Here is a 1166-nt window from a genome sequence, read left to right on the forward strand (position 1 = left end):
ACACAGCGTGCAGACTGAGGAAGGAGGGGCAGGGGTCCCCTCCGGGGACGGGAGAGGCCAGGCCCGCATCTCACAGGCGCCCTGGCTGCCTCTGAGAGCTGAGCCCAGGCGAGACATGCTTTTCCCTGCTCGGTCCTCAGGACGGGGAGTATGTGGGCAGCACCCCCATTGCAAAGAGTCTCCATCGTGCGTGGGGAGGGTCCCCCTCCGACTGCCCCCCAAGCAGAGAGGCAGGACCCGGAGCGAGTCACAGGGCGGGGTGAGGGGGGCAGCCAGTGGTGAGGGGAGCCCTGGCAGACAGTGGGGCCTGGGGACCAGACACGGGCACCCAAAGCCGCCGCGTCCCGAGAGGCCTGTGGGCTCAGGAGGAAGCAAGTGACAGTCGGGTGCCGGCCTGGTGAGTCACGGCAGGAAGGAGGGCGTCACGGCAGAGGAGGGCGCCCGCCGGGCCCTGCTGGGTGTGACTCACGCTGTGTCTCTGTTGCAGGGCGGCCTGGTGGCACTGGGCCTCTCTGGGGCTGATGCAGCTGCCCCGGGGGACTCCAGCACACGCTCTCTGAGGCCCTCCCCCGGGCGAGCCCGAGGGGTGCGGGTGCCCAGAGGTGCTCCTGCTCAGGTCCGCCAGCTCCATCCTGAGGACCGTGTAAGGAACCGGGCCCCTCGCGGCCCTCGCCCCCTCGGCCCCCCTCCCCGTCTCCGTCTCCGCAGAGCATGTCCTTCCACCCGCTTTCCTGACGACCCGCGGGGGGTCCGCCAGCGACCCCGAGGGCTGACGCAGCGCTTCCACGGGTCGCGCTACCCTCACAGTCGCTGTCGATTCAGGCAGAAAACAGGCCCAGAGAGGTCCTGCCGAGCGGGAGGCCGGTGGGGCGCCAGCACGATGGCGTGGGGAGCTGACCGTTAGCGACACGGGAGGGTTTGAGAACGGGGACGCGTGGGCAGCGGCCAGCTGGGCAGGGGCCTGGGGGTTAGGAGCCGGGCAGCCGGTCTGTGGCGGGGGCTGACCCTGAGTGAGCAGGGAGCCCGGGGAGGTCAGCGAGTCCCGTTTCAGAGGACGGGCAAGGCGCATCCCACTGCAGGGCCTCGAGGGAAAGGCTGGGAGGGCCACCTGGAGGGGAGGTGTGCCCTCCTCTCCGCCAGGCACGCGGCAGAGGCTGGGGGAGGCC

At 70.8% G+C, this 1166-nt stretch overlaps 1 long non-coding RNA gene across 3 annotated transcripts in view; it reads left to right on the forward strand.

Moving 5' to 3' along the window:
* The window catches only part of LOC107183669, a 49530-nt gene that overhangs the window by 44232 nt on the left and 4132 nt on the right, over positions 1-1166 (forward strand). For 2 of the 3 annotated variants that reach the window (XR_001514459.1, XR_001514458.1), the window contains exon 2: positions 488-643. The exons of the other annotated variant lie outside the window; for it this stretch is intronic. This is a non-coding gene — a long non-coding RNA (uncharacterized LOC107183669). The remainder of the gene's footprint in view (positions 1-487; positions 644-1166) is intronic. 3 annotated transcript variants of the gene reach the window in all.

This window comes from Myotis davidii, unplaced genomic scaffold (genome assembly GCF_000327345.1).
Source record: "Myotis davidii unplaced genomic scaffold, ASM32734v1 scaffold1622, whole genome shotgun sequence".
Classification (NCBI taxonomy): Eukaryota; Metazoa; Chordata; class Mammalia; order Chiroptera; family Vespertilionidae; genus Myotis; species Myotis davidii.